The sequence below is a fragment of the Anolis sagrei genome, chromosome 4, assembly GCF_037176765.1.
Source record: "Anolis sagrei isolate rAnoSag1 chromosome 4, rAnoSag1.mat, whole genome shotgun sequence".
NCBI classification, from domain to species: domain Eukaryota; kingdom Metazoa; phylum Chordata; class Lepidosauria; order Squamata; family Dactyloidae; genus Anolis; species Anolis sagrei.
This window is the reverse complement of record NC_090024.1, coordinates 85205805-85225233: the sequence shown is the minus strand read 5'-3', so window position 1 is coordinate 85225233 and position 19429 is coordinate 85205805.

Below are 19429 nucleotides of genomic sequence, written 5' to 3'. Positions count from 1 at the left end.
GTCTTTCACCTCTAATCCCAAAACGTACCATTCTCAAGATAAACTTGCAACCCTGTCCTCATTTACCTGGGAGTAAGCCCTATGAAACAAAGATGGAATGTGCTTTTGAGCATTTAAAGATGCATTCATGCATTGTGTATGAAAATGCCTTGAGTGTAAATATGACTTTATTACCAATGCTCTATATAAATAATAGTTTTCTTTGTCACTTGAAGGTGCTGAGCTGTGGTGGATGAACTCAGACTGGTGCAAAAATGGAAGACAAGGTGAATCCTCAAAGATGGCATCCTACAAACCTCTAGAATAGAAAGTTGGTACAGCATGACTTCTCGACTAGAATGAGAAAACTGCTATATCTTCATCCCCAGTTTTGCTCTTCAGAGCAAAATAGTTTAAGATTGCAATCATGGGTGTCTTTAGGTCACCTGTCGATTTATGGCAACTGCATCATAGTGTTTTCTTTTAGGCAAGGAATACAAGGAGGTAGTTTTACCAGCTCCATCCTCTGAAATACAGCCTGTATCACCTGATATCACATCAATGTACTAACCAAGGCTGATTGCAATCATGCACATATTTAAATAAGGAAATAAGTACCATTGAACACAGTAGGTATTATTTCTGAGTAATATTTTGCTCATATCATTTTTATTGTGTCACAAGCGACTTGAGAAACTGCAAATTGCTTCTGCTGTAAGAGAATTGGCCATCTGCAAGGACGTTGCCCAGGGGACACCTGGATGTGCGGCTTCTGTCATGTCCCTGCATGGGAAGCTGGAAGGCAGGAGCTCGCCGAGTCTTACGGATTCGAACTGCTGACCTGAAGGTCAGCAGTTCAGCTGGCACAAGGGTTTAACCTATTGAGCCACTGTGGCTCATATAATGAAATGGCCTGATTCAATGGAAAAGGCAATAATTCCTGGAAGATAGAAGGAAGTAGGGAAAATGGGGAAATGGTTGGACTCAATCAAGGAAATCATGGCTCTGAGCCTATAAGACTTGAGCAGGGATGTTAATGGCAGGATGACTTGGAAGTGTCTCATTCATAGTTGAAATCGACTTGACAGCATTTAATAACAGAAATGTATATTGGGTTGTTGTAGGTTTTTTCGGGCTGTATGGCCATGGTCTAGAGGCATGGTCTTGAGGCATTCCCTCCTGACGTTTCGCCTGCTCTTTGGCAAGCATGCTTGCCAAAGTGCAGGCGAAACGTCAGGAGAGAATGCCTCTAGACCATGGCCATACAGCCCGAAAAAACCTACAACAACCCAGTGATTCCGGCCATGAAAGCCTTCGACAATACACAGAAATGTATATTTATTTTTTGTTTTCTTGATGTCTGCTCCACTACTATAAAATTATTTCATTTGGATGCTGACAACTAACTTGTAAATCAGTTTTCAAAAATCAAAGCTGCTGGGTGGAGCACCACCATGTGGAGGTTGTTTCGGAGAAACCTTAATTCTGATATACTTACACTTTAAAAACAGTTTCAGAGCATTTTGTTGTAAATAAACATGTTTCTTAAAATGAAACCAAGCAACTTGTAATCTGATTCTACCCAATATGATTTTTCTTCATGTCAGGAGCGACTTGCGAAACTTCAAGTCGCTTCTGGTGTGAGAGAATTGGCCATCTGCAAGGCCGTTGCCCAGGGGATGCCCGGATGTTTGATGCTTTACCATCCTTGTTGGATGCTTCTCTGATGACCATGCATGGGGAGCAGGAGCTGACAGAGGGAGCTTAACCTGCTCTTCCCAAATTCAAACAGCTGACCTTTTGGTCAGCAATCCTGCCAGCACAAGGGTTTAACCCAGTGCGCTACCAGGGGCTCCATCCAATATAACAGATTATGAAATAGCTACAAATACAATAATTCCTTCCCTGTCACTTTTCACATCTTTTCCTTTCATATTCCTTTACATTTCATATTTATTGACATGACACTTAAGTATCTTTGTATTTCAGAGGTGTGGCTGTATGTCTCCCTTGTAGATTTATATAACTTAGAATATATAACTGAGTTATATACTGAGTATATAACACTGTATACTCATGTAATTTGAAATCTGCCCTTTATATATAGAAATATGTAATTGAACTGTGGATTTCCAAAGGTTTGTAGAATGCAGAATGTGTCAACTCTAGCCATTGATAAGGCATTATGGGGGTTTCAGTCCAACATAAGAAAGGACCAAAGTTTCTCCTCTCTGCTCTAAATTGATTCCAGGTTTTGGGGCGCAAATGGTTTCCTCAGAATTCCTTTCACCTCTAGGTAATGTCCAAACATTGCTTTTCCAATAAGGAAAGTTGCTTCAGAATATTTCATGTGAACACATTGTTGTGCTGTTATGTATAATGAAAGTTGTAGTTGTAAAATATGTAGCCTTCTTTTTCTAATAAATACGTTTGCTACGGAACTGTAAGACATCCAAGTCTGCTGTGATTTTTATTTTGTTGGACTATTATGTCCTATGTGAGCAACTCCAAAAATTACATTACCAAAGGAATGAAGCATGTCTTTTAACTAACTGCTCAGATCTTCCCCACTGTTTTGTGAATACATAATTTGCAATCCTGCAGAAAACCTAAGGATGATGAATGAGAAAAGAGAATGAGTTCATGACCCAGACATGATAATAAGATTGTTTTTTCATGTCAGGAGCAACTTGAGAAACTCCAAGTTGCTTCTGGTTTGAGAGAATTAGCCGTCTGTAAGTATGTTGCCTGGATGTTTTACCATCCTTGTGGGAGGCTTCTCTCATGTCCCTGCATGGGGAGCTGGAGCTGATAAAGGGAGCTCATCCATGCTCTCCCCGGATTCGAACCTCTGACCTGTTTTCAGTCCTGTTGGCACAAGGGTTTAACCCATTGCACCACTGGGGATTCTGATAATAAGATAATGGTAGCCAAGTAACCATATTATAAAGCTTTTGTTATGATTACATTGTCAAAACATACACACTGTGGTCAGAGGCTTAGTTTTTAATTAAGTGCTATTTTTTTCACTAAGCATTGCTGAAAGATTAAGAAAGCAACATTGTGCTGCTCACAGACTTACTATTCCATTCGTCTTCCACTTTCACTGGGATTAGAGGTGTAGGACCCCTGCACAAATGGAAAAAAACTGTCAACAACTGCTGCCAAAAGTTGGCCATAAAACCCCACTGGAGGATTCAGAGATTTCTACAGAGATCATTTTAATCAACCCTATGAATAATTAAATCCACAAAAGTCAGACCCACACACGTGAGCTGGCTATATAATAAAACCACTGTAATGTGTTAGAGTGTTGGTTAGGGATTTGGTAAAATTCAGTTCTAGTCCCCACTATGTCATCAAACTATGGTAATTTAGTAGTGTTGAGCCAGTCCCACTCTTTTAGTTTAATATACTTTGCAAGATTGTTGTTAGTAGAAAGAGAGCCATGCACACTACCTTCAGTTCTTTGAAGAAGAGGCAGGGGAAAATTGTAATATTGTGCAAAATATGCAAAAAGAATAGAAATGTAAGAGATAACCAAACACATCTTTTTCTGTGAACCTACAAGAGCTTTAAGATCGGCTGGGGAGGCCATGCTCTCTGTCCCAACCTCTTTGCAAGCACAAATGATTTAGACGAAAGACAGGGCCTTCTCAGTTGTGGCCTCTCGGCTTTGGAACTCCCTCCCTAGTGACATCAGGCAGGCCCCATCCCTTCTGGTTTTTAGGGGGAAAAACCTAAGACCTGGCTTTTTACACAGGCGTTTGGTGAATAAGAAAGTGTGGAATGAGACTTTTAACAGCTTAAATAATGGACTATGAATTTGGAAAACGATTTGGACATGAGATCATGACTTGGTATTTTATATGGTTTTAATCTGTTTGATTGATTGATATGTGTTTTAATTGTTTATATATTTAGATCATTTATATTTTGATGGGATGTGTTTTGTTGTTTACCTGTATGGGAATGAATTTCTGCCGGATTTGTAAGCTGCCTTGAGTCCCCTTTGGAGCCGAGAAAGGCAGGGTAGAAATGAAGTAAATAAAATAAATAATAGACAATCAAGTTATAGGCACTGATTCTTCATAGTTGTATTAATGCGTCATGGCTACATGAAAATCTGCTGTGCAAGACAGTTCTGCAAGATGAAGATGGTCCAAATCATACATAGTATTAGTTGAATCAGTAGACAGAGAGTAGATAGTAATCTTTCATGTCTCCTGCTATCTTTCCTACTTCCGTGTACATTGGTATAGCTTCTGAAAATGAGATGCAGACAAAGTGGTTCCAACAAGACAAGAACCCAACAAGAAAATGTGCCATATTGATTCTACCTTTATTGATTGCTTTGCAGAAAACAAAAGGCATTTGTGTTCTCTTCCTTTTGTCATCATGTTGCAGTGAGACCATTTGGAACACAATGTCCTTTAAGGAAAAAGACCTGTGAGCATCTCAATGCTGTATTGGAAGCTGAGAGAACAGGCGTACATCAAACCAGTGGGTGGATACTGGTTACTATTGAGCTTGTCATGGCATGCATGTATCTGTATGATGAGCTAGCTCATAGTATCATCCAGATAAAGTGTGACAAGGATTTTGCAATACACCCTTCGCCAATGTTTGATCAATTGGCTTAATTACAGAATATTTTGTTTTGAACTTACTGTACTCAGGAGAAGTATCAGTTGAGTATCCCTTGTCCAAAATGCTTGGGACCAGAAGCGTGTTGGATTTTGGATGTTTTAGAATACCTGTATTTGCATATATGTACACAATGAGAAGACAATTATGCTGAGGAAAATGGAAGGAAAAAGGAAGAGGGGCCGACCAAGGACAAGATGGATGGATGGCATCCTTGAAGTGACTGGATTGACCTTGAAGGAGCTGGGGGTGGTGACGGCCGACAGGGAGCTCTGGATTGGGCTGGTCCATGAGGTCATGAAGAGTCGGAAACCACTGAACAAATGAACAACAACCATAATGAGAAAGATTAAGAGGTGAAGCTCAGATCTGTTTATTTATGCAACATATACATCTTATAGCCATGATTTTAAAGTAATATTTTTAATCATTTCATGCCCAAAACCAGGTTTGTGTGCATTGAACCATCAGAAAGCAAAGGTGTCACTATCTCATCCACCCATTTTTCTCTGCAGCTGAAGCTTGCTTTCCACATCCTCTGCCACACATCTGGGCACAATTAATGCTGCTTTAAATTCCCTGGCACATCCCAAGATAAGCTCAGCCTGATGGAGCTGAGCGGGTTTTTTTTCATAGGCATAGACAATCAGAATATGAGCCTTGTAGGAGCTGTCGTAAAACTTGCAAGCACATTCTCTCAACAGGTGACCTAAAAGAAATGGAGAACTTAAATACCATGTGTTATCTGTGGGATCTTCATGGCCAGGTGGAGGAGATGTTCTCTTATTACCCTGTAGGCTTATAAAATACATGTTATTAATGTATCCAAAATGTATATGAACTCTATAAATGTGTTTTGGATTGCTTCTCAGCCTTTGGCTAAAATGAAGTGTAATATATTTTGAATATTACAGTTTCTTCAGTGGGTGAGATAGGCAGTAAATATCTGCACCTGGAAGCTATCAAGTAACTATTATCTTCCCCAAAATGAAATATGGCTCACGTATACAATTGTTTACAAAATAAATAGATCACCATTTAAGAAGTGTTGCCGGGGAATCTGTAATTTATTGTTAATCTGCAAGTCTGAATTAGTATTTTGCTGTTAAGTTTAATGTTTAGATTCATATAGGTAGTAAAATAAGTTTAATACATGTCAGTTTTAAACAGCAGATATGTATATCATGTTGGTTAAATAAGAGTCTCTCCCTTTCCTATAATTTTAAATTTTCTACAGAGGTCCTCATCACTTTTTGTGCCTCGAAAATTTGGTGATGAATAGCATCTCTCCCCCAACAATTTTAGCCAAACTTTATAGAGATATTAAATGATATTTTAAGGATTTAATATGTTAGTAATTATGTGGATCGTATTATGTCTTGTTCATTTATGTTGGTTTCTAATTTATTGAGTAGTTCTTGATTTGTTTATTGATTTTCTTATATATTACTGTCACCATTGAACGTTTGCCATTGTGTATAGGGCTGTGAGCTGCCCTGAGTCCCTTCAGGGAGATAGGGCGGGCTATAAATAAAGTTTTATTTTATTTCAAAAAACAATTGTTGTTAAACAAAAGTATTTTTGTATTAAAACTTTGTGGGGATCTCACACACCAATCAGCATTCTAGTTGCTTCCTGGAAGTTTTAATTGTCTCCCAAATAAGGGTTGTGTTCTTCACACAATGTGCTTTAAAGTAGAAGTTCCTTGTGCAATGCAAAACACCACCAGTGTTCACAGTTGGGCATATTGAGTATTTGTGCCAAGTTTGGTCCAGATCTATCATTGTTTGAGTCCACAGTGCTCTCTGAAAGTAGGTGAACTACAACTCCAAAACTCAAGGTCAATGCCCACCAAACCCTTCCAGTATTTTCTGTTGGTCTGTGTGCCAAGTTTGGTTCAATTCCATCATTGGTGGAGTTCAGAATGCTCTTTGATTGTAGGTGAACTATCAATCCCACCAACTACAACTCCCAAATGACAATATCCACAGCCCTCAACCCCACAAGTATTCAAATATGGGCATATCGGGTATTTGTGCCAAATTTGGTCCAGTGAATGAAAATACATCCTGCATATCAGATATTTACATTACAATTCACAACAGTAGCAAAATTACAGTTATGAAGCAGAAACAAAAATAATTTGATAGTTGGGGTTCACCACAACATGAGGAACTGTATTAAGGGGTTGTGGCAATAGGAAGGTTGAGAAACACTGGTCTAATAGCAAAAGTAATTAGGGTGTCTTTAGTTCTTTGCCAGTCTATTTGGGTGCATTTGCTACTTTGGTGCTTTACTATTCTATTTGCTACTCTTTCTCAAGCAATAAAATGTCTTTGGCTCACCCTGAAGAGCTTACATTATCAGCTTCATCATATTCCCAGTCCTTGTTGTAACTCTTCTGAGCAGGAATGTTTGATTGCTTGACTTTATCAATTGCATTTTCCTGGTATACTTCTTAGTAATGTTGCTTATGGGCCTATTGCCCAATGTTTTAATGAGTGTGAGAGAAAGGGCTTCTGTGGGGATTGTTTTCCTGTCATGGCTTGCTCTTTCCTCACCCACAAATGAGTTTCTGCAGCAACTTGGCAACTACCTTGAGTGGCTTCACTTCTGGTTTTACCCAAAGATTTATTTTTAAAAAATACTATTACATCCATCTTGGTTGGAATTCCTCAGCATTAAAGACTGAAAAGTAACTGAAAATGATGTTCATTATTCTGACAATAGTAAAAGATGGCAAAATTCTCATTTACAAAGAAAGCCCTGCAAATTCACCCGAATTAGGAGCAAAAGACTCTCATAAAAGTGAAAAATTACAAAGTTTAAAAAATGCTTTTTTAAAATGTGCAAGAATACCTTTCTAGGAATATCTAGGAAAACACATTGGAAGACCTACGCTGGATCTACACTGCCCTATATCCTGAAAGAAACACCTCTCTAGGAATTTCCTGTATCCCAGGATCTGATCCCAAATTATCTGATTTGAACTGGATTATATGAGTCTCCACTGCCAGATAATCTGGGATCAGCAGATAATACAGGATCAGATTCTGGGATATAGGGCAGTGTAAAAAGGGCCCTAGAAATTCCTAGAGAGGTGTTTCCTCCAGGAATTCCTAGATCTTTTGGCATGACTCTGGCCAGTCAGCAGATGTTAACCACAGAATTGCACTGGAGGACGAGAGATTCTGCCATTATATTTTAATCAAATCCACAAAAAACTGACTACTGTGATTTTGGCATCACATTATTCACTACAGCTGAAAGGAGGTACTGAGCTGGCCTCTTATTCCTGAGTCACCTCTCACACACCTTGACTCAAGGTTCTCTATTCCTTTTTTTCAGGAAGACTACTTAAGCCCTTAAGCAATGGGTTAGGCTCAGCTAATACGAGAAAGCTGTCATTTACACTGTCTGACTTCTAATAAAATAAATTGCTAGGAGTCACCTTTGCTGATGTCAAGTCCATGGGAATTCCAGGAGTTGCGTAGGATTGTCTAGGTTACTGAGTCACTCTTGAAACCAAGCCATCCTGAATTAGCCAACCCACAGCCTTGATATTATGAAAATGCTCAATTCTTGGTTTTATAACTACATTAGAACTCGTTAACATGCATTAAGTATAGGAATCTCATATAGGACAGGAGTAGGAATCATGAAGTCTTCCAGATGTTGGAAGGCAACTCGCAGCATTTCTCACAATAGGTTTTGCTGGCTAAGGTTGCTAAACATGGCAGGGGGTTTGACTGGATGGCCCTTGTTGTCTCTTCCAACCCTATGATTCTATCTGGAGGACCATTTGATTAATATAATAATAATAATAACAACAACAACAACAACAATCAGCCCTTTTCAGGACCTCAAAATTGAACTCCGTCGCTATTAGGACCTCAAAATTGAACTGCAAAGGCTCTGGCATGAACCAGTACAGGTGGTCCAGTGGTCATTGGCACACTGGGTGCCTTGCCAAAAGATCTCAGCCAGCATTTGGAAACAATAAACATTGACAAAATCACGACCTGTCAACTGCAAAAGGCCACCTTTTTGGATCTGCATGCATCATTCGAAAATACGTCACACAGTCCTAGACATTTGGGAAGTGTTCGACTTGTGATTTTGTGATATGAAATCCAGCATACATATCTCATTTTCTGTGACATACTGTGTTGTCTCAGTAAAACAACAACAACTTTATTTTTGTATCCCCCCCCCTCCATTTCCCCAAAGGGACTCAGGGCGGTTACATGGGGACAAGCCCAACAATATAATTAAAATAGCATATTAAAATCCAATAACAACATCATAAAACAATATAAAACAGCCAGAGACATAACACAATATAAAAACAATGAGCAACAACCGGTGGCCTGAAATAGTAACAGTTTCTGATCTCAGGCGGGCGGGTTGATGCAATCAATTGTGAGGAGAGGACTAATTGATAAATGCAAATACCAGATGATAAAATTAGGGATTCCTATCATTGATCTGCATAAAAAAACATCCTGTCACTGAACTTGGAAAAGTTGGGGATTTTTTTGCTTACTACACAGTATTCAAGTAGCATTTCCGTGGCATATTGCAGGGGTCCTCAAACTATGGCCCTGGGGGCCAGATACGGCACTCCAAGGTCATTTACCCAGCCCTCACTCAGGGTCAACCTAAGTCTGAAATGACTGAAAAGCACACAAGAACAACAACAACAATCCTATCTCATCAGCCAAACGCAGGCCCACACTTCCCATTGAAATACTAATAAATTTATATTTGTTAAAATGGTTCTTTATTTTAATTATTGTATTGTTTTTAAGTGTTTTTTGAACTGCAAATAAGATATGTGCAGTGTGCATGTTTTTTTTCTTCAAAATTATAATCCAGCCCTCCAACAGTCTGAGGGACTGTGACCTGGCCCTCTGTTTAAAAAGTATGAGGACCCCTGGCATATTGGGAAGCATGTGACATTATGGGCATGCAGGACCATGCTTCACAACATGGGCCCATTGTTTCAAAAATTATGATCAAATACTCAATACTCTATTTTTTTAAAAAACCTTTTTTTTAAGAGCATATGTTAAGCATATAAATTTCCAACTCCCAAGAGCTATTATGAATTTGGTGGGTAAGGGAATACAGAAATATAATATACTCAATATGGAAGAAATGATTGACACCCACAAAAATCTCACAACCACAATCAAAAGTGTCCCCTCAGAAAAGCTTCTGATTTCTGATGCCACATGTAGCGTGGGCCCAATGTGACCCCAGGCTCAGATGCAATGTTTTGTATGTTTGATGGGATAATGTTATTCTAAACTCGGTGGGACTTTCTTCCTCTGAGTAAGCATGAATTCTTCTGTTAAGTCATGATTAACTTTAATCATGACAGCTTGGACTAACTTTAGTCAAATAGCCTGGAGCTATTTCTGCTGCCCTGCAGCTGAGCTGGAAATCATTGGCAGCTCTTCACTGTCAGACTGTGGCTATCAGTCACTCTGAAACAAATGGGCTTATCTGACAGGGAGTGTCTCATTCACTATAGAAACTGATTGTCCCTCTTAAAATGGTCTGTGTGGAATGTGCTGCTTGCTTTTCCATCATTATCACCTGTTGGGAGTGGATTACTCACTCGCTCTCACACAGATACACACACTTGATTTGATCATTTACTCAGTTGATTGGATTTAGCTTTTCTCTTAGCGCATAGTAAAGGAACACGTTCTTGCATGGCTAGGCTTTGTGGTCATCCTTTCCAAAACTTGACTGATTTTCTTTTGGGTAGAGTTTATATAACTATACTATACCAATGAAGGAAAGCCATCGGACATAGATTTGGCACAGGAAAACTGATGCCACAAAAATGTGTTAGTCTTTAGCATCCTGATAAGTTCCTTATTGTGTTTATGATAGCCAGTCAGCCCTCTTTAGTTTTCTTGGATTGAAGTGAATAATGCACTGAATCACTACTTGATCAGTTTATTGAGATCAAAAGTAGATGGTATAACCATCATATCCATGGGGCAGTGTTTCTCAACCTTCCTAATGCCGTGACCCCTTAATACAATCCCTCATGTTGTGCTGACCCCCAACCATAAAATTATTTTTGTTGCCACTTCATAACTGGAATTTTGCTACTGTTATGAGTCATAATATAAATATCTGATATGCCAGATGTATTTTCATTCACTGGACCAAATTTGGCAGAAATACCCGATATGCCCATATTTGAATACTGGTGGGGTTGGGGATTTTGTCATTTGGGTGTTGTTGTTGCTACGATTTATAGTTCACCTACAATCAAAGAGCATTGTGAACTCCACCAATGATGGAATTGAACCAAACTTGGCACACAGACCAACAGAAAATACTGGAAAGGTTTGGTGGGCATTGACCTTGAGTTTTGGAGTTGTAGTTCACCTACATCTAGAGAGCACTGTGGACTCAAGCAATGATGGATCCGGACCAAACTCAACACAAATACTCAATATGCCCAAATATGAACACTGGTGGAGTTTGGGGAAAATAGATCTTGACATTTGAGAGTTGTAATTGTTGGGATTTATAGTTCACTTACTATCAAAAAACATTCTGAACCCCACCAACAATAGAATTGAGCCAAACTTCCCACACAGAACCCCCATGGCCAACAAAATATACTGTTTTCTTATGGTCTTTGACAACTCCTTTGACACCTTCTTGTGACCCCCCGGTTGAGAAACGCTGTCACGGGGTAAATGTTCCTAGACGTCATGTGCTTAAGCAAAACTGTGGATAATAATGAACTCTATTGAAAAGAAGGACTCCAGCCCAGGAATACCATAAAGCTATAGAGGAGATAGAGGAGATAGGAAAAGACATATTTTGTCAGACATAGATAAATAAAACCACAGGTTTGATCCCGCCTAAGTGAACATGATCTTAGTAATTTAGAAACCACCCACTTTATAGAATATGTGTCTGTCTCGTGCATAAAAATAAAAATTCCATAGGAGTGCACGTGCACACAGACATCAGTCTGTGTTGACCAACAATAATTTTATCCTTTAAAAAATGATTACATGTGTATGTTTTCCTCCAGTGAATTTAAAACAATCCTCCTTCCTATTTGATCTTTACAATAACCCTGAGAAGTGGGGTTAAGCTTAGAAAGAGTGTTTTGTTGCGAACTTCATGGCCAAATAGGGATTTGAAACTGAATCTTTTAAAAAACCCTAGAACAGAAATCAGCAAACTGCAGCCCACTAATTGCATACAGTCTCCAGGGCTGTTTCTGTGGTCTTCAATAACACTCGCTCGCTCGCCATTCTCTGCACTACCTTTTTCTAGGGTCACGGGTGGTGGTGGGGGGGAGGGAGTAAATTGTCTCTGATAGAAGCCTCCAGTAACACAAAGTAATACTATTTTAAATACGTTAGAGTCCCTCTCTGTGCCCAACTATTTTGAACACACAAAAAATACAGTTTACTCAAACCAGAAGTGGACTTTCTTTGTGCTTTTGGCAGTTCATGCCACTTCCAGAGGGTCCTATGATCATAAAACATCACAACGGCTCACCCAATCCTAGCCTAACGTTCTTACCAGTGTATCACAATGGCAAAATTTGCCAAGGGTATGTGCACAGCTTGGAAAATCATAGATTTTCTAATTATCTGTTGAGGTTTGGTTCCAGGACCACCCCGCCACCTCCTGTGGATACCAAAATCCATGGATGTTCATGTCCCATTGCAGGCAGTCCCCAAGTTACAAACAAGGTCCTGTAAAATTGTTCTTAAGTTGAATTTGTAACTCCAGCTGCTCCTCTCTATATAGAAAAGTAATGTTCGTTTGTGGAATTAACATAACTCAAAAAACACTGGACGAATTGGCACCAAATTTGGACACAATACACGTATCAGGCCAACAAGTGACCATCACTCATAGAAACACTGAAAAACACAGCAGAAGAGACTTAAAAAGCCAAAAAAACAAACAATACATTACAATACATGTGCAAAACCATATATATACGCAAACACACATATACACAAATATATACACATATATATAGACACAAAACACATATACACAGACTGAGACACATACAACATATATACAACATATATACAGCGCAGACATATACAACGCGTGGCAGGGGACGGCTAGTGTGTGTGTGTGTGTATGTGTGTATGTGTGTTGTGCGTATACACACACACACACACACACACACACACACATGCTTTAAAGCATAGGGGAGGGTTAACACCCCAGTGATGTTTGTTTCACTGTCTATGCCACTGTCCAGTAGATTTCACCTCACTTTCTGTACCTGTGAAAAATGTGGCTTGTTGTAGAAATGAGGACTGATGATAAAGCTTCAGCGAGTCCCCTTTTTCCCCATGATAATAACTCTTCCAGGAGTGAATTTCCCTTCCAAGGAGTAGATTAATCTTACTTCCTTTTGTCTCACCCCTGTTCTTAACTATGAGTCATTTGTAAGTTGTATGTTTGTAACTCGGGGACTGCCTGTATATGCGATGATGAAATGGTATCCCTTATACAAAAATTGCCAAAACTAACACTTGCTTTTCTTTTCATTTTCCAAGTGATAAATTCTTGAATCCATGGATACAGAAACTATAGGTATGGAGGGGTAACTGTAATGATTACTCTCAGAAGCCATCAATCTTGTCAATTCTCCAAATCCATACTCTAGCTGTTTACATCATGGACATGAGTTCTGTATAGTCCCCATGCGGCTTCTGAATATAAGGGCCCACATTCTCCATCTGATTGCATGGTTGAATAATAATAATATCTGATTGAATAATAATAATAATAATAATAATAATAATAATAACAACAATAAAGCTTTATATTCCTCCACATCTCCCTGGAAGGACTCAGGGCGGATTCCAAACATAAAAGGCAAACATTTAATGCCTAAACACAACAATACACTCATAATAACAAAAATTGACAACCCAACGTATAAAAACAAATTATGCAAATTATCAGGATTGTACACTGATTGTGCTGCACAACCCTTCTGCTGAGTGCCAACTTTGTACCGCTGAATACACACCTGATTGTGGAATTAGGTACACATGCATGCCCAGTGGCCCTGTATGCACAGCTCTGCTTCTGGAAGGTTGATCACAATGCATATCAAGCTTCTATTGCCTTCCAAGCTGCAAATGGTCCAGCGGGTGGCAGCCAGGTTGCTAACCAGAACAGTGCTCAGGGAGCATACAACTCCTCTGTTGTGCCAGCTCCACTGGCTGCCAGTTTGCTACCGGGCACAATTCAAAGTGCCGGCTTTAGCCTATAAAGCCCTGAATAGTTCTGGCCCAGTTTACCTGTCAGTACATATCTCTCCCTACAAACCATCTAGAAATTTAAGATCGTCTGGGGAGGTCCTGCTCTCAATCTCGCCTTCTTTGCAGGCGTGTCTGGTGGGGACGAGAGACAGGGCCTTCTCAGTGGTGGCCCCTTGATGGTGGAACTCTCTCCCTAGGGATATTAAATTGACCCCCTCCCTCCTGACCTTCTGGAAAAAATAAAATGAAAACCTGGTTGTTTTGGAACCTTTGGAAATGCAGTTAAGTAGACAAACACAGGATTATGTAAGTTTGAAACATGAAACGGCCTAGACGATGCTACTGGAAAATGGGATTAACAGGAAGACATTGGTTACTATATGTTTTTTATAATGGTTTTCATATTGTTTTATGATGTTGTTTTAAATGTCTTAACTGTCTATTGTGGACTGTTACGGCATCAAATGGCTGCCAATCTGTAAGCCGCCTTGAGAAGGGTGGTATAAAAATATCATAAATGAATAAATAAATAAATTCCAAAGGGAAAAACCAAAGACTCCAGACAATTTTTAAATTTTTGGGTGTTTTGTTTTGTTCTGTTTTGAAACCAAAGCATCAGAATCTAGGTCGAAGGAAATGCATGCTAAAATATATTTGTCATCTCATTTATGCTGGTTTTGTTTTAGGAGGGATGGTTAGTAATAGTTCAGGAGTACCAGGCAAGCAGAGCATCCTGGCCTGGCTCGTCATGCTGATGTGTTTTAACTGGAGTAACATGATCGTGGGCAGCTGCTTTGCTGCCTCACTCGCAGTGACACTGTTCCCTTTCATTTTCAGCTGAGCATTCCAAACCTAAAGCCAGTCTTTGTCCAGAATCCCAGAAACCATGGCACATGTTTCAAAATAACCCCTCCTTTCCAAATGTTCAGGCTGCTGTTACGCTAACTATGTTCTATAGAGGATGATGAATAGTCTTTCTTATTCCCAACATGGGATTTCTGTTCCACCATCATCGCTCTCCCCCAAAGTACTGCAATCTGTCCAGGAAAACAGGGAGGTTGTGGGATGACTCTTTTTTACTTTTTTGCTGCTGCAAAACGCTGGTGGGTTTGAGAAGTTCCCGTTAATCTGCTCTGCAGATGGACTTTTCTGGATGGGGCTCAATGGTTTGGTCCTCCCCTCCCCCTTTTATTGTTCTTATCAAATGAGGCAGAAAAACAGCACTAGTTTTTAAATGTGCTGGCTGAATAACCAAAGAGACAAGACCGATTGGGGTCTCGGTACTGAAAAGCCAATAATAGCCCATCCTAGAAGCAGACTCTAAACAGTATTTCATGGCCAATGAAGTCTATAGTCAGGTTTAATAGACACACACAAGAAAAAAAGCAGGTTAATTAGAGGCAGGATAAGAACCCCGGCATTGAGTAATGGCCAGGCACTGAACAGAACTAGGGCCCTGTGGTGGCCACAGTCTTGGCCATGGAATAAGGGGTCCTGGATTCATTTCTTCCTGAATGTTTATATTTATTCAAAACTAGCTGTACCCGCCACGCGTTGCTGTGGCCAACCTTCCCTCCCTCTTTTTCTCCTTCTTTCCTTCATTCCCTTTTCTTCTTTCTTTCTCTCCTTCCTTCTCTCTTTCTTTCCTTCTCTTGTTTTCTTTTCCACTTTCTTTTTCCTTCTCTACCTCTTTTGTTCCTTCCTTTGCTTTTTCCTTTTTTAAAATGTAATTTTGATGATGTTGGTTGTTGGTTATGTTTTGGTTTTATTCCTATGTAATATGTTGTCCAGGCTTGGCCCCATGTAAGCCGCTCCGAGTCCCCATTGCGGAGATGGTGGCGGGGTATAAATAAAGATGATGATGACGATGATTATTATTATTATTCCTTCCATCCTTCCTTCTGTCTTTTCTTCCCTCCCTTTCTCTTTTTTCTCTTCTTCCTTTGTTCCCTCTTTCCTTCCTTCCCTTTTTTCTTCTCTCCTTCCTTATTTCTCTACCCCTTTCTTTCCACCCCCCTTTCTTTTCCTCTTTTTCTCCTTTCTTCCTTCTCTACCTCTTTCCTTCCTTCCTTCGCTCTTTGCTTCCATGCTTCCTTTCTTCCCTCTCTCCCTTTTCCCCTGTATCATCATTTAGCTTTTTGTCGTTTAGCTTTTGGGGGGGTTTTAAGGCCTTTCCACTGGGTTTTTTTTGGGGGGGGGGTTATGAGTGATGGTCACTCATTGGTCTGTTGGGGGTGTTGTGTCCAAATTTCGTGTCATTTCATCCAGTTTTTGAGTTATGTTAATCTCACAAACGAACATTACATTTTCATTTATATCAAGTATTTAAAAGCTTCTCCTCCTCCTAAGACTTACAGGCAGAACAAAAGAAACACAAAAAGGGTGCATAATCTATCTATCTATCTATCTATCTATCTATCTATCTATCTATCTATCTATCTATCTATCTATCTTCTATACACACAATAAAAGTGAATAATGTGTATGTGTGTATGTGTCGGAGGTGTGCGCTTGCACAGCCAGCCTCCACAAACAGGCTATAGTTCCAAGTGCTGAGAACTATATGGCTGGTTATAGTGAGTGTCATGAACATGTAGCCCAAATGCTGCCAATTTCCTCACCAAACACTATGGCCCACCATCCAAGGAATGCTTTCATTCAGAGAGAATTTCATCCTGGATTTGACATGTTTCCTACACCACAGGCAGGCACCTCATGGTTCCTTGTGTGGAATTTGCATGACCCTGCCCACTGCCTTTCCCTTAACCTTTTCCTACGCTTTCCTATGGCACACAGTAAACACAGAGGATTTGATCAGCAACTGAATAAACTGGAGGGGTTTGGGGGACTAAGGCCAACTGTAAATACTTGCAGCATTGAGTGTGACTACCCTTGGCATATGGGAGTTATAGTTCGCCCTTATCCAGAGAGCACCGAGCCCAGCCGACAACAGATCTGGACCAAACTTAGCAGATAAACCCAACATGACCTGTTATACAAGCCTGGTTTGGGGAGAGTTGACTCACGATTCTGGGAATTGTAGTTCATCCACATTGTTATGCTTTTCTAAAGGAAGCATTCATAAAAAACGAAATCACATTCTGGCTTTTTCCTAATAAATAGTGTTACTAATTAACTAAATGATATGACCTAATACTCCAAAACAATCCATGTCTTTTTCAAATAACCCTGGCACCATATGGTACCCAAGCTGGTAAAGGTAAAGGTAAAGGTTTTCCCCTGACATTGAGTGCAGTTGTGCTCGACTCTGGGGACTGGTGCTCATCTCCATTTCTAAGCTGAAGAGCCACCGTTGCTCGTAGACACCTCCAAGTTTCTGTGGCCAGCATGACTGCATGGAGCACTGTTACCTTCCTACCAGAGCGGTACGTGTTGATCTACTCACATTTGCATGTTTTCGAACTACTAGGTTGGCAGAAGCTGGAGCTAACAGCGGGAGCTCAACCCACTCCCTGAATTTGAACCTGTGACTTTTCAGTTAGCAAGTTTAGCAGCTCAGCGCTTTAACCCACTGCACTACCGGGGTCTCCAATAATAAAAGAAAGAAATCACTCTGTTCACAAACCTCACAGCACTACAGGTGCAAAAACTGACCAGTTCCATTTACTGTTAAATGATTGCATTCTGTGACTCTTGGTAAACTCTGAACTAAAATGAAGTGAAACAAAATTCTCAACCATGACCTCTACTCACAGGGTTGTTCCAACTATAAAACAGTTCAGCCAAATGTGCATTCCCCTGACTTTGGGGGAAAGTTTGGGGAGAACTGTAATAAAGGAATGCTATGGCCCTGCATCTCTGGGTTTCCATGCCATGAACACATAATACTGGTTGAATTTCTGTTAGATTGGTGGTAAAAGACACAGAACAAGTGTTTCCTACAATGATGATAATCATCATTTGCCAGTATTCCACAACATTCTCATGAACATAGATAACAGGTTGAGCATCTTCGATATCACACTGCTCTTCATTCAGACAATTGTACAGGTTTACTAATTCAAGGTCCTGCAGTTATACTTACACATACCCTTGTAATTCTGGAGCAATTTTGTAATTTCAGCAATTTAAAAAAAGCAGATATACCTCTAAAATATTAAATAAACTGAACCCAGACAGCTTGGAACTAATGAAGGAGAAGTGGGAGAGGAAGAGATTCTCACTCCCTGACATCCTTATACTGCTGGTATGCCAGTACAAAACCGAACCAGACTTATAGCACCAGATTAGGTGATAGGAACGTTATGGAATTGCAAGTTATTGGATGGACTTTTCCCATCAATAGTAAGGGATGGAGAAAGACCATCAGCAGGATGTGTATGACATTGTGCGATAGGGATCATCATAGTTTCACTGCTGGTTTCCCTGCCTCAAGCAATAGTCTTCTATCTAATAATAATAAAATACATCAAATGTATGTGTGTGCTAGTTATTTATTTATTTATTTATTTATTTATTTATTTATTTACCATATTTATACCCTGGCCTTCTCAACTCTATAGGGGACTCAAGACGGCTTACATATATAGGCAGCAATTCGATGCCATAAAAACACACACAATAAAAACATATACATTAAAACAATCATTAAAACATATAAAACCTTAAAATCACTTATTTTAAATCATGCAATCCAATATTATAGTCCACAGCCATTCTTTCAGTACATGCTGTACTAACAACAGATATGACATGAGAGCAGTTCAGGGGTTAGATGCAGGCATGTAGCCGGGGGGGGGGGGGGCAGAAGGGGGCAGAAGGGGGGGCGAACCACCATGAGAATTGCCACCAATAGATGCAGGCATGTAGCCCCCCCCCCCCCCCCCCCGGCTACATGCCTGCATCTATTGGTGGCAATTCTCATGGTGGTTCGCGAAAAGGCCTTACTGGTGCATTACTTAAACTGTTATGTTTATTCATATCATGATCTGATCACCATGCTCAATATATCCCATATGCATGGGGGTATTGGGGTAATGATACAAAAGGTTTGCTAGGGTAGACCCTCTTTCACTCAGACTCAGCCTCCCCCCAAAAACTCAGCCCCCCCAAAAACCCCCCCTGAAAAAAAATCAGCCCCCCCTCCCCCCCGAAACGAAATCCTGGCTACGGGCCTGGTTAGATGGCAGTTCTAGGCTGAAGCCCCCGGTGGCACAGTGGGTTAAACCGCTGAGCTGCTGAACTTGCTGACCGAAAGGTTGCTGGTTCGAATCCGGGGAGTGGGATGAGCTCCCACTGTTAGCCCCATCTTCTGCCAACCTAGCGGCTTGAAAACATGCAAATGTGAGATCAATAGGTACCGCTCTGGTGGGAAGGTAACGACACTCCATGCAATCATGCCAGCCACATGACCTTGGAGGTGTCTATGGCCAATGCTGGCTCTTTGGCTTAGAAATGGAGATGAGCACCAACCCCCAGAGTTGGACACGACTGAACTTAATTTCAGGGGAAAGCCTTTACATTACCTAGACTGGAATTTCTTGGGTAAC